Here is a 14063-nt window from a genome sequence, read left to right as displayed (position 1 = left end):
GGGCAATTTTTGAGGTGATTTTTACCATATGGATTGAGATAAGTGTTCTATACTCAACTTTTGGTTATATTTAGTGAATCTATCTTTCATTTTTTGGCAATTGGTTTATGAATTTTAAAGAGGAAATTGAGAGTTTTTGTCTAAAATTTAAAAGCAAATTTTTGAGTTTTGAACACCGATTTTGGAGTTAGATTTGAATGAAACTAGTATGGTTGGACTCATAATTGAATGGGTTATCGGATTTATAAGTTTCGTCGGGTTCCGAGGCGGGGGTACTAGTTTGAATTTTTTGTCGATTTTGGGCCTTTGATTAAAAATTCGCCCTTTATCATTTGGAATTGTTCCTTAGGCGTTATTTGATGTTCTTGAGTTGCTTTTGGCTAGTTTCGAGCCGTTCGGGGCTCAGTACGCGCGGGATGGCATTTTTGGAGCATCGTTTGACTTACTCGATATTGGTAAGTAGCACTTCTAAACTTGGTGCTGAGGGTATAAAACCCCGAATTACGTGTTATGTGATTGATGTTTAGGTGACGCGCATTCTAGGTAAAGGGAGTATGGGCATGCACTACAGAAATGGCGATTTAGTCGATTTCATGGAACTGTGTAGCTATCTTGTCTAAATACTTGTATTGTACTCTATGTGTTAGAGTGCTTGAGCTGCGATTTATGCTAGAAAATATTTTTAGGCTATATGTTGGTACTATTAGGACCCACAGTGGTCGTACTTGTTGTTGAGTTATTTACTTAATTGTAGTTATGCACTTAGTCGCATTCATCATTACTTATCATATCTCAGTCTCTGTTATTATATATTGTCACGTCTCATATCATTGATTTAGGATGCTTGGCATGAGTGTTGTGAGCCCGAGAAACTGGAGAGATTGATGACTGAGTGAGGCTGAGGGCCTGTTGTGAGTGATATTTATGGGATTGGACTGCACGTCGTAGCAGGCTTTATTGATTCATGCCAGGATATGGCTTACCGGCCGGGTCGTTACATCCTCCCCCTCTTAAACAATCATTCATCCTCGAATGAGTCAAGAAATATACCTGAAGCCTCAAACAGGTGAGGATATATGCTCTGCATCTCCCGCTCGGTCTCCCAGGTAGCCTACTCCATAGGCCAACCTCTCCACTGCACTTTCACTGAAGCTATATCCTTTGATCTCAACTTTTGAACCTGACGCTCCAAAATAGTTGTTGGCTCCACATCATAAGTCAAATCATCATTTAACTGAACCGTGCTGAAATCCAAAACATGAGACGGATCCCCAATATACTTTCGAAGCATGGAAACATAAAATACCGGATGCACACTTGACAAGCTGGGTGGCAAAGCAAGCTCATAAGCCACCTCCCCAATCCTCCGAAACACCTCAAAAGGCCCAATGAACCGAGGACTCAATTTACCTTTCTTCCCAAATCTCATAACACCCTTCATGGGTGAAACCTTCAATAGAACCTTCTCACCAACCATGTAGGACACATCCAAAACCTTCCTGTCAGCATAACTCTTTTGTCTCGACTACGCTGTACAAAGCCTCTCCTAAATTACCTTCACCTTTTCTAAAGCATCCTGCACCAAGTCTGTCCCCAATAGCCTAGCCTCACTCGGCTCAAACCAACCAACTGGAGATCTACACCACCTCCCATACAAAGCCTTATATGCAGCCATATGAATACTCGATTGGTAGTTGTTGTTATAAGCAAACTCTGCGAGCGGTAGAAACTGATACCATGACCCTCCGAAATTAATGACATAAGCACGCAACATGTCCTCCAATATCTGAATTGTGCGCTCGGACTGTCTGTCCATATGAGGGTGAAAAGTTGTGCTCAACTCAACCTGAGCACCCAACTCCCGCTGCACAGACCTCCAAAATTGCGAAGTAAACTGAGTGCCCCTATCTGAAATGATGGAAACTGGGACACCATGCAAACGAATAATCTCTCGGTTATAGATCTCTGCCAACAGCTCTGAAGAATATGTGGTACACACAGGAATGAAGTGCGCGAACTTGGTCAGCCGATCCACAATCACCCAAATAGCATCGAATTTCTTCAAAGTACGTGGGAGCCTAACTACAAAGTCCATGGTGATCCGCTCCCACTTCCACTCTGGAATATCCATCTGCTGAAGCAAGCCACCCGATCTCTGATGCTCGTATTTCACCTGCTGACAATTGAGACACCGAGTTACAAATCCCACAATATCCTTCTTCATTTTCATCCACCAATAATACTGTCTCAGATCCTGATACATCTTTGCGGCACCTGGATGAATGGAATACCGCAAGCTATGGGCCTCCTCCAGAATCAACTCCCGAAGCCCATCTACATTGGGCACACATATCCGGCCCTGTATCCTCAACTCCCCAACATCACCTATAGTTACATCTCTGGTATCATCGTGTTGAACTATGTCCTTAAGGATAAGCAAATAAGGATCATCATACTGGCGCTCTCTGATGCGATCATATAAGGAAGACCAAGAAATCACACAAGCCAATACCTGACCGGGCTCCGAAATATCTAACCTCACAAACCAATTGGCCAAGTCCTAAACATCAACTGCAAGAGGTCTCTCCCCAAATGGAATATATGTCAAACTCTCCATACTCACCGCCTTTCGGCTCAAAGCATCAGCAACCACATTGGCCTTCCCCAGATGGTACAAGATAGTAATATCATAATCCTTTAGCAACTCCAACCACCTCCGCTGCCTCAAATTGAGATCCTTCTGCTTGAACAAGTGCTGGAGGCTACGATGATCAGTTAACACCTCGCAAGACACACCATACAAATAATGCCTCCAAATCTTCAACGCGTGAACAATGGCGCCAACTCCAAATCATGTACGTGGTAGTTCTTCTCATGGGACTTCAACTGACGAGAAGCACAAGTAATAACTCTATCCTTCTGCATCAATACACACCCAATACCAACTCTCGAAGTATCACAATACACGACATATGAACCTGAAGTTGATGGAAAAACTAACACTGGAGTTGTGGTCAAGGCTGTCTTGAGCTTCTGAAATCTCTCCTTACACTCATCCGACCATACAAATAAAGTACCCTTCTGAGTCAACTTGGTCAAAGGCGATGCGATAGATGAGAATCCCTGAACAAACTGGCGGTAATAACCCGCCAAACCAAGAAAGATGCGAATCTCTATGGCTGAGGACGGCCTGGGCCAACTCTGAACCACCTCTATCTTCTTTGGATCAACTAAATACCCTCATTGGACACTACGTGCCGCAAGAAAGCCACGGAACTGAGCCAAAACTCACACTTGGAGAACATTGCATAAAGCTTCTCCTCTCTCAATCTCTGCAACACAACTCTCGAATGCTCTGCGTGCTCCTCCTGACTACGCAAATACGCCATAATATGATCAATGAAAACTATGACAAACGAGTCGAGATAAGGATAGAACACATTGTTCATCAAATGCATGAACGTTGCTGGGGCATTGGTCAGCCTAAAAGACATCACCAAGAACTCATAATGACCATATTAGGTCCTGAAAGCTATCTTAAGAATATCCGAGTCCCTGATCTTCAACTGGTGATAACCTGAACGAAGATCAATCTTGGAGAACATTCTCGCTCCCTGAAGCTGGTCGAATAAATCATCAATGCGAGGCAAATGATACTTGTTCTTAATTGTTACTTTGTTTAACTGCCTATAATCAATGCACATCCTCATAGTGCGATCCTTCTTCTTCACAAATAGAACCGACGCACCACAAGGTGACACACTAGGCCGAATGAACCCCTTATCAAGGAGTTCCTGAAGCTGCTCTTTTAACTCCTTCAACTCTGCTGGTGACATACGATACAGCGGAAATAGAAATGGGTTGAGTGCCCAGTACCAGGTCAATACCAAAATTAATATACCTCTCCGGTGGCATACCCGGCAGGTCTGCAGGAAACACATCGGGAAACTCCCTCACAACTGGAACAGAATCAATACTAGGAGTCTCTGCACCGACATCCCTCACAAGGCTAGATACGAAAGAAACCCATTCCTAACCATACGCTGGGCTTTCAAGAATGAGATTACCCTACTGGGAACATAATCAGTCAAACCTCACCACTCAATCTGTGGTACACCCGGTATAGCCAATGTCATTGTCTTAGCATGACAGTCTAGAATAGCATGACACGGAGATAGCCAATCCATGCCCAAAATAACATCGAAGTCTACCATATACAATAACAATAGATCCACTCAGGTCTCTAGACCCCTAATAGTCACCACACACTACCGGTACACACGGTCTACAACAATAGTATCGCCCACCAGAGTAGATACATGAACAAGTGAAATAAGAGATTCACGAGGCGTATCCAAATAACGAGCAATGTATGATGACATATAAGAAAAGGTGGAACCGGGATCAAATAATATAGAAGCATCTCTGTGGCAGACTGAGACAATACCTGTAATAATAGCATCGGAAGCAATAGCATCGGGTCTAGCTGGAAGTGCATAGAAACGGGCCTGACTACCACCTGATCAACCTCCCACTCTAGGGCAACCCCTAGGTGACTGACCTCCACACCTAGCTGGTTGGGCGAGTGGTGGTGAAGTAACTGGTGTTGAAGCTGATGGCTGACTCCTCTGTTGAGATAAACCCGCAAGACGATGAGGACACTGCCTCCACATATGACCTATCTCTCTACACTCATAGTAACTCACGGGTGCTGAAGACGGGGAATGAAGGGAACCCCTAGCACCGAAATGACTAGCAGATGCACCTGGCATAGAAGAGCCCTGAACTGATGGAGCACGGAACGAACTCTAAGCTGGAAGGGAAATAAGTGATGAATGGCCCTGATGAGAACTGTGAGAACCATGACCCAATGAAGCCCCACGATAACCTGGGCGGGCTGGCTGAGCATGCCTGAATGGACGACCTCTACCGTGCTGAAACTAACCTCTCAAAAGAGCACCACCATAACTACCAGATCCTCGAGGCCTTTTGGCCTCCCTCTCATCTCGCTCCTGGCGATGAACTAACTCAATATCACGAGCAATGTCAACAACCTCCTCAAAAGTAGCACCAGACACTCTTTCCCTGGTCATGAGAATACGAAGCTGATAAGTGAGGGCATCCACAAACCTCATAATCCTATCTTTATCTGTCGGAACCAACCAAATAGCATGATGAGCTAACTTGAAGAACCTCATCTCATACTGCGTCATAGTTATCTCTCCCTAACACAACCACTCAAATTGCTTGCGCAGCTCCTCTCTACGAGACTGCGGTACATACTTCTCCAGAAAGAGAACATAGAATTGCTGCTAGGTAAGGGGTGCTACACCAACAGGCCTACGCCTCTCATAAGCCTCCCACCAAGTGAAGGCAGCTATAGAAAACTGAAAAGTAGTGAAAGCGACCTCGCTGGTCTCCAAAATACCCGTTGTGCAAAGAATCCTTTGACACTTATCCAAGAAACCCTGGGCATCCTCACCCTCTACACCACTGAAAGTCGGAGGCTGAAGTCTACCAAACCTCTCCAACCTACGTTACTCGTCCTCTGGCATGGCAGGAGCTACATAGTCCTGAGAAGCTGCAACCGGCTGGGCTAGATGTGCCTCGGTGTCTGAAGTCCCTGCACGACCTGCTCAGGTGTGCTAGAGGCAGGAGTCTAAGTGCCTCCCCTGGCTTGATAAGTAGTTGCTTCTATAGTAACTAAAACCGCCTGAGCTAGGCCAGTGCATCCTAATAGAATCTAAGAAAAGGCCTTCTGAAGACCCGGAATCACAATGGGCACAGCTGGTGCCTGAGTTGTTGTTGCTGGAGCGTCCACAACTGGGACCTGATCCTGAATTAGGGCGGCTAGTGGATCTACAGGTGCTGCCCTAGCTGCTGTAAGGGCCACACCCCTACCCCTACCGTGACCATGACCGTGTACTCGACCTCTAATGGCCATAGCTGGTTGTACTAGTGGTCGTCCATCCTGACCGGTAGCGCGTGTCCTCACCATCTGTGAGAGAATAGAATAACAAAAGTTTAGCACTCGGATCAACAGATTTGCACGACAAGAATTTCAAGAATATGAAGTTTTTTCCTAAAGGTTCTACAGCCTCTCGAGGATAAATACAGACGTCTCCGTACCAATCTGCGAGACTCTACTAAACCTGTTCATGACTCATGATACCTATGTAACCTATGCTCTAATACCAACTTGTCACGACCCTAAACCTAGACCCGATCGTGATGGTGCCTCTCGTGAAGACAAGGCCATCCGACACACTCCTAATTCATTTTAAGCAATTAAAATAATACAAATTAAGTCTTTAACATAACAATAATCCCAAAATAAGGTGAAATAGTACAATAGCATAATAGACATAGCCCGACATCGGGGTGTCACCAGTCATGAGCATCTATTAGCCGATTAAAATAGGAAGATTCTACATAGTTTATTATAGAACTAAAACAAGAGAATATAAGATAGGGGGAGAAGCACTAGGCTACGAATGTCGAGCAGCTACCAAGTGAATCTCTGAATCCGCCTGAGCTGGAAGAATCAACACTCGCCAGCGGGACCTGAAGCGCCTGAATCTGCACACAGGGTACTGGGAGTAAAGTGAGTACTCCAACACAGTGAGTAATAATAATAAATGAAGACTGAGCGATAAGAAATCACAAAAAAATACAACAACATGCTAATAAGAGGCAGAGTAAAACCAGCAAAGTGCAATAAAGCTGTGAAATCTCATGAAACACCTTAGTTCAGTTTAAGCTTCTTTAAAAATACCTTTTTAACAGTTAAACAAGCAAATGGCAGGCAGCTAGAAAAGATAAACACATAAAAATCTGCCCCTTGGGCACAATGTCAACAAAATCTACCCCTCGAGAAATATCATGGAACAACACCAGCCCCTTAGGCTATATCTCATATCACAATGGGTACCCGCGCTCACTGGGTAGCTGCTCCTTACGGCCCAAGCGCAATATCAAGCCATCTCCCGGCATAATCAGTAGGCTTTCGGCCTCATATTAACAAGTCACCTCGTGGCCTACAATCTCAGGCCCTCGGCCTCATAAATCAGTGTATCCTCACAACACAGGCCCTCGGCCTTACTCAGTCAGAATCTCATAAGCCACTCGGGCAACAATAAAATATGATGCTTAGCTCAAATTATCATTTAGAATATCATTTAATATGTTAATACAGAGTAAACATGGCTGAATTATGAAAACAGTAGAATATAGCATGACTGAGTACATGTATAAAGTCAAAACAGTGAGACAATATCAGTAAAAATCCCCTAAGGGTCCAAATTATTGGCATGAGGCCCAAATATGGCATATCGCCCAAAACATGATGATAACAAATAGTTTTCAGTCAAATACATGGTAAAATAGTCATTCGGGATGGACTAAGTCACAATTCCCAGCGGTGCACGACCCAACGCTCGTTATCTAGCATATGTGTCACCTCAATATAGCACAACGATGTAAAATTCGGGGTTTCATACCCTCGGAACAACATTTACTATAATTACTCACCTCTATCCGGTCCAATCTCTAGCCCGCGATGCCTTTGCCTCTCAAATCAACCTCCGAATGCTCCAAATCTAACCAAAATTAGTGCAAAACCATCAAAATATGCTAAGGGAACAAATCCCACTCGAAAGAAATCAAATTACAACACAAATCCCGAAATTGGCCAAACCCGACCGGCGGGCCCATGTCTCGGATTCCGATAAATATTACATCAGTAGACTCCTTATCACTTCTCGAGTTCATTCATATCAAAAACATCAAATTCCAACCACAAACGACCCCTCAAATCCCAAATTCTTGGTCCCCAATTACAAGCCCTAGTTCTTCAATATTAGGATTAAATTCCACGATTAATTAGGTAGAATTCATACTAGAATCGAGTATTAAGTCCATAAGTCTTATCTCCAAGTGTTCCCCCTTGAATCCCTCCTCAATCCTCTTCAAAAAGCTTCAAAATCGCCCAAAAATGGTGAAAGTTAGCCCCAAAATTGCGGACAATGGCAATTTAAACATTCTACCCAGGCATTCAAAACCTTCTTCGCGAATGCGGTCAAAGCATCGCGTTTGCGAAGCACAAACTGACGTTGGCCACATTTTCCTCCTTAGCGAACACTTCTGACCTCTCTCGAACGCGATGTTTCTTGACTCCAACCTTCGCGAACGCGGCTCCCCTTCTCGCGAACGCATAGCTCAATGGCCCAGTCCTTCGCGAACGCGGGACCTCCCTCGCGAACGCGAAGGCCAAATCTTTAACCTCACCTGCTAACCCTTTGTGAACGCGAGGGCCTTCTCACGAACGCGAAGGCCAATTGTCTGCAACATACACAGCAATTTTTCTGCAATTTTTCACAACATGAAATGGTCCGATTAACCACCTGAAACTCACTCGAGGCCCCCGGGACGTCAACCAAACATGCCAAAATATCTCATAACATCACTCAAACTTGTTCCAACCTTCGGAACGCTCAAAACAACATCAAAACACCAAATTTGCATCGGATTCAAGCCTAAGAATTCCAAAATCTTCCAAATTCCGCTTTCGATCAAAAAGTCTATCAAACCACGTCCGAATGACCTGAAATTTTGTGCACATATCCCAAATGACACAATGTACCTACTGCAACTTCCGTAATTACATTCCGACCCATATATCAAAATCTCACCTATCAACCGGAAAATGCCAAAATTCCAATTTCGCCAATTCAAGCCTAAATCTACTCCAGACCTGCAAAACACATTCCGATCACGATCCCAAGTCCCAAATCACCTCCCGAAGCTATCTGAACCATCGGAACTCACATCCGAGCCCTTTAACACATAAGTCAATATCCGGTTGACTTTTCCAACTTAAGCTTCCTCAAAAGAGACTAAGTGTCTCAAACCTTACCAAAACCTCTCGGAACCTGAGCCAACCAACCCTATCACATATAGAACCGATAAACAAAGCAATAAGAAGTAGAAATAGGGAAAACAGAGCGGTAACTCATGAAACGACCGGCCGGATCGTTACAGTAAATTACATGCAAAAACATGAAATATTTGCCAAACATCACCACCCCATACTTAAGCTCTTGCTCGTCTTCAAGAAACCAATAATTAACACTATTCTTGAGCACTTTATATCTACACATTTGAAGCACACTACGCCAATGACCATGGTTGATAGCAATAATTAAAATGTATCATATGCATTAAGAACACAATTCCCTTTAACTTTTGATATTCTTTGAAAATATTCACAACAAAGACAACAGGCTCATAATAGTCCTAGCCTCATTAACGGACTCAATGTCACCATGCACTCATGGTTTGAACACCCAACATCCTTAGAAAAGTCTAATAATTTTACTTATCCTTCATGAAACCATGTGCCCTCACAATAAGAACAAAAGAGTAAGTTGAATCCACAAATACAAATCAAATTCTCAAATATATTTTAAGGACTCATATATCTCAAAGAAAATCGCTCACTCTCACAAAAGAAGTCACATGCATGCAGTTGGTATCATAGACTTGCCCTTAATGTAAATCCCTACTAATGTAGGTTCGCTCGATCAAAAATCAATTAGGACTTTTTCATGGTTGTAATGTGGGCTAAGAGATGTGTATAATATATTTAGGAATAGTGGCTAACCCTTATAAGTACTTTAACACATCACATAATTAACTTTAAGTGCATATTCTTCAATCCCAACTTCAATTTCACAACTAACATCACCCAAAAGACTATCCATTTTTCTTTATGCGCTACTTTAATTCATACCCCACTAGCAAGAACAAGATGTTAATTTATTCATCTATATTTTTCTTCTCTTTTTTCAGATTTTTTTTTTATAATTTTCGCTAGTGGTGTATTCTTTTACAAAATAAGTGCACATTTCTTTCTTTCACCGGTTCCACTCAAAAGCCACCCTAATTTCCTCCTTACTTCTTTTAGAACTTATTTCATAATTAAAGTGCTTTAAGAGGTAAAAGAATCAAAACAACGTCAACTAAGAACAAAAAGGGATATATGCTTGTAATGTGGATGTCAAATAAAAGTCTATACACTCAAAATGGTTAACTAGGGATAGATTTAAATGGTGATAAACATTATACTCAAAAAGAACAAGGACAACCTAAAATTATTTTTCAAACCGAGCCTCACCTAAAATTTTGTTTCGGCTCACATGCCGGGGAAGTTCTAGACACAAGTACAATGACATGGACAACAAAAAAATCTCACCACACATGGCACATGGCTCACTAAGGACGGTCTCATTCCGACTCTCAAACTAATGCAAGTATTCACTGAGCCAAAAGATATTAAGCATTAAGCACAAAGTGAATATAAGTCAAGAAAATGAGACATAGGTGTCACGAGACATGGAATCCAATTAACCATGGCATCATAAGTAATTTTAGCACATAGGGAAGCTACACATGCCAAAATCTAAATATGTTACTATCAAACAAGTCAAGGGCGCCTAAAAATTTTATCTTTCCTCCATTTATTTCCTAAATACTACCCTACTCACAATAAAAAAAACTACAACCTAGTTCAAACTACATCCCATGAAAAAGAACCGAGGCACAAAGAAAAACCACGGGGAATTATTACTATCGAAAGAAACTAAAAGACATATTTTTTAATTTTTATTTAGACTTTAATCCCTCAAGAAAACTGTCTAGGAGATCTATCGTCGGGAAAAGTCCAATTTTTCTACCCCTTTTTTATTTTTCTTATTTCCACATTTAAAAAAATTAAAAAAATTAAAAAAAATAAGCTACTAAAATACTACAAAACTACAAAAACAAAAATAAGAAGCTAAAATCAAAATAAGAGGTTAACCTTTTTACTAAGATGCTACTATTAAATATCTAGAGGAATTCTTCCACCCCATATTTAAAAGAGTGCAATGCAAAAAATAAAGCAAAAGAAAAACAACGAGGGTGGACAAGAAACTCCCTGAAAGGCCAAAGGCCAAAGCAATAACGGCTCACGGGGTACTCAGACTTCTCCCAGGCATGGCCCTTTGTGTGGGAACCCCACACTTAGTTCCAACCATCTAGATCGCTTTTTCACTCTTCCAATTGCTTTGCCTCCTATGCTTATAATCCTACAAAATAAAAACAGACACTACAAAAAAAAATACTAAAAAATAAAAATAACATAAAAAAGCAGTAAAGTTGGGTTGCCTCCAACAAGCGCCTGATTTAACGTCGCGGCACCACTTGAACCACTTTTTGTCTCCATATCGAACTGATGAATTGAACCTCTAATTTGGCTTCAAGTTTTTTGATATGCTCTCGCAGTGGTGGGACAAATGTAATTAGGCCAAGTAACCAATTTCGCATTCTACACTTCTTGGCCTTCAGATGAGGTATGTAATTATTTCTCTCTAGCACAATACATTCCAAAATGTATGCACCTTGTTCCTCATCCATTGACTCCTCCAAGGGCTCAGATGACTCAATTTCTATGTCATCATCCAAACATAATGTTGAAAAATGCATGGAATAAGGACCAATGCGTTCCAATTCTAGAATTGCGTCAGTATTTATATCCTCATATGTACACACACTAGAGTCTTCAAACATAACATTATCTACTTGCTCACAAGACTCTAATGTGCTTTCCTCAAAATGGATATCATTAGTAAAAGTATGGTTGAATGATTGACTCTCCACTTTTAGCTCCTAAATTTTGCGTATAAGCTCATTTTCAGTTTCATACAACTCAGAACTATTTTGTTGGGCGTTAGACGCATCAACCTTTGCATTCAATTGAGCTTCCACATTGTAAATAGCAGTGCCAAAATTTTCAATCTCTTGCCCCAGTTCAATTCTTCCTTCTATTAAGTCTTTCATCCCATCTGTAATTTTCTCACGTTGAGCCTCATATATTTCTAATCTTTCAGCTTGTTCCATTAGCCAAGTTTGGCCCAAAATCTCCTCTTCTTCGAAATTTCCCTCTTGCTGTAAGTTACTCTCTTGTCCAATTTTAGGCTCTTTCTGAGTATCAACTAAGTCTGCAGCTTGTTGATCATTGAATGTTTCAACCCATTATTCTACTTTGGCCTTCATTCTCTTCATTATTACCTTGAGATTTTCCATCTCTTTTTGACGTTCGTGAGTTTGATCCATTATTTCCCTCATCATGTTCATTATATGAGCATCATGTTCCACATCTTCCATATCATTGATCCTACCAAACTCACAAACATTATTAGAAATATCATAATAAGGGCTTAGAGAAGGATAAAAAGAATTGGGACAACCATCCAATGGCCACCTTGACCACCACATATGTTACAAATATTCCACTCATAGGATTGAAATTGTGCGCACAGCCTGCTCCCGGGTACACATTGATAATTTTTCCACCAGTGGGGTCCTCCAAAATATGAACAAGGATCATCATAGTAAGAATAACCATCATTCAAACGATTTTCATTTCAAGATGCCATGTGAAAGTAAGTAAAAAAAAATACAAACTAAATAAGAAAATTAAAAACTTGAACAAAAATCAAGTAAAAGCTAAACATAGATAGACAATCAATAACTAAGTCCCCAGCATCAACGCAAAAAACTTATTGGTTCCCCAAGTACACACAAGTATACGTGGCCGTCAAGTAATAAAGTGACTCAAAAGTCAGATGTCGAACTCACAGAGACTTAGATTGATCGTTAACTAAGTAAACTAAAATCAATTTACTATCCAAAATAATCAAAAGTTTGGTTTTCTATTATGTTCCCAAAATACTCTTCGTATATCCATAGTATATCAACCCTATATTCCTATGGTATTGAATCTATCATGAACGAATATAATACGGTATTCAACTAAGCAAGACTGTTAAGTATATTCCTATCCTAACCGCAAAATCTTTTCGCAAGCCACAGGTTCAGAAACAAGCTCTCTCTAATTCTACTCTAATTTAAACATGGCTTTCCCAAGCATAGCATAGATATTAAATAGAACACAACTATTGGTCAAACAATTAAGCAATTATGCAAAGAATTGAAAAAATAACCAAATATGATAACTCGAATGAACGATGATGTAATTAACAAACCTCAATATTCATGACAACCACAACCCTAGAAATGAAGTTTGGCTCCACATAGACATAGTATCTAAACAACAATTCATCCAAAGAAACATAAAGATTACTAAGTTTGATGGAAGAAAGATGGAATCTGATGAATTTCGGCCTCCACGGTGGCTCTGTGCTCTCTCTTGGTCCAGAGTATGTTCTTTCCTCGTCCAATATAATTCCCTCGCCCCTCCTTCAAAAATAGGTTTAGAACCCCTTTTATACATGTTGGGGCGTGTAGGGTTGAAATCCCCAAGTCCCAGTCGAATTAGGACAAAATTTGCCCTTTGGCATCTTGCTTGCCGCCTGGCACCAACCTGAACAACAAACTTTTTCTACTTCTGTCAATGGCGTTTTGGTCGGTTGGCGCCAACCTGGAAAGTGAATATTTTAGCCTGTTGTCAACGGCATTATGGTTGGTGCATGGCACCAACCTGGGCACCAAACTTATACTTTCTCCAAATTCTTCCATTTTTTACGTCAATTTGCATACAAACTCCCCAAATCACTTCCAATTGACTCCTACACATAAAAATACCATTATTAAGATCGAATCTCAAATATTCACACCAAAGTTAACAAGATCAAGGCATAATGCAAGACAAATTACATGCAAAAACTGTCACGACCCCAAATACCCCGGTCGTGATGACGCCTATCACAGTACTAGGCAAGCCAACCCAACATTTAACCACAGCGAATTCTTTTTATAAAACCATTTTCTAAAACTAATTAAGTCTCGAATTCTCATATGAAATATATAAATCAACGGAAATATGCATAAAATAGTACAAAATAAACCAACACGGCTCAACAATCCGGTGTCACAAGTCAAGAGCCTCTAAATACAACCCAAACTGACTGAATAATACATTATAAGTCTAAAATAGCAGGAAACTAAGATAGAAAGGAGGAAAGCAATGTTGTGAATGTCGTGCAGCTACCTTGTAGTCTCCG

The sequence above is a fragment of the Nicotiana sylvestris genome, chromosome 4 (genome assembly GCF_000393655.2).
Source record: "Nicotiana sylvestris chromosome 4, ASM39365v2, whole genome shotgun sequence".
NCBI classification, from domain to species: Eukaryota; Viridiplantae; Streptophyta; class Magnoliopsida; order Solanales; family Solanaceae; genus Nicotiana; species Nicotiana sylvestris.
This window is presented reverse-complemented; position numbering follows the sequence as displayed.